This window comes from Eulemur rufifrons, chromosome 30, assembly GCF_041146395.1.
Source record: "Eulemur rufifrons isolate Redbay chromosome 30, OSU_ERuf_1, whole genome shotgun sequence".
Taxonomy (NCBI): domain Eukaryota; kingdom Metazoa; phylum Chordata; class Mammalia; order Primates; family Lemuridae; genus Eulemur; species Eulemur rufifrons.
The window spans coordinates 125,021,371-125,023,217 of NC_091012.1; positions in this window are offsets into that span (position 1 = coordinate 125,021,371).

Sequence of the window (1,847 nt, forward strand, 5' to 3'; positions counted from 1 at the left end):
GAGAAAGAATTATTAAACAATAAATACTTTAAAAACAGTTTTAATTGTGAACCTACCTTGTTGCATCCCATCTGCTGAAGGAATTAGGGCAGAATGCCTTTTTACACAGTTGGACACACTCTTTTCTTACACATATTGCTACTATCCGTATATAAGGTTTCCTGCCAAGGCGTTTGGATTGACATTCTTTAAACCGGACCAGTTCCCCTAAGTTGTCTAAAATCCCATCATCCCTACATGTTTCCTTTGTATTTTACTTCCCTCTGTTTCCCAGATTTTGTTGTTAGCAGAGGGTAGATGAAAATTTGCGGTGAAGGGATTCAATAAAAGATACAGCATCTGTGAGATTTGTGGGAAGCTTTAGATCCGAAACCATACCATGAGGTGATCGGAGATGATCTAGGCGAGGAAACAGGACCGTTTTTTCATTCTTTCATTCACCAGACAGCTATTCAGTACACAGTGCTAGGGGCTGGATAGGATATATCTGATTAAAAACAATAACAATAATAATAATAGTTGCTTATGCTTATGGAACACTTGCTACGAGCTAGCTAGTCACTATCCTCAGCACTTGGCGTGTATTAGATCATTTATTTCTTACAGTCAACACTATGAGGCAGGTTGAGTAATCCACTCATAGGGTTAAGCCACTTAGAAAACTAAAGCACAGAGAGGTTAAGTAACTTGCTCAAGGTCCAACAGCTAAGAAGTGGTAGTGCTTGGATTCAGAACCAGGCAGTATGGGTCCAGGGTACTCTTGGCTAGTACACTGTACTTGTTTCAAGGAATATAGCAAGGGAGGTCATACCCAATATCACAATGTCACCTAGGAAGCTAAAGGCAGGCATTCTCATTAATCTCCAGCCAAGATAGTTTCTTGATGGGAGGGGAACTTGATCAAGTTCAGAAGAGACCAAAGCAGACTACATAGTAGAAAAAAGTAATCTCTGAAGAAGGTGCTCCCAAGAAGGAAGCAATCTTCTTTAGTGTGTGAGTTCTAGATCAGTGGTCACAAAATTGGCTCTGCCTCGGAATTAGCTGGAAAGCTTTTTAAAAAGTTATATTAGTTTATGTAATGTTTATTGAAATCACAGTTAATAAGTACCTCTGGCATAAATATTCATGGGAAGAAACACAACTGTCTCTTGGAGGTATGCAGTTTAACTGATAGAATTAAGAAATGCTGTAACTTGTCTCTCAACACTATTACTATCCTGAGATTTACCTGGCCCTTCAGTACAACGTTTTGCTTGACATGCTGGGGACTGGCAAGGCTAGGTAGCTGTGAGAAGGGATGGGCCCTGGGGAGTTTTGTGAATGTGTTAAGTGGAGTTCAACTGAGAGACCTACTGCATGCTATTGTATGGATTATATTAATATGTTATATTTTTAACCATTTGTTGCTATATACTGAAACTTTGTAGATTTTTTTCTGCTATTATAAACAATGTTGTAGTAAATGTCCTAAATACCTAAAACATTTGATCCCTTAATTATTTACTTTAGAAAAACAGAGAAGTGAGCTGTCAACATGTTGAAGGCTTTGAATATGTGTTTCATGTAACCCTCTAGAACAGTTGCACACATTCACTTATCAGCAATTTCCCTGAACTTTGCCAAATTTCATCTTTTCGTTTTAAAACATCTTGCCATTTTTATGGGTGAAAAATGGCATTCATTAATTGCCTTTATTTGAATTCTGCAATTGAACTTAAATTGCTTATTGTCTTTTTAGTTGAATTGTTCAAATAATTTTGGATATCAGAATCTTAACCCAAAATCTATTATCATGTACCAATACAGATATTTATAAGAACTAGAGTTTTTTTTTTTTTAATACAGGA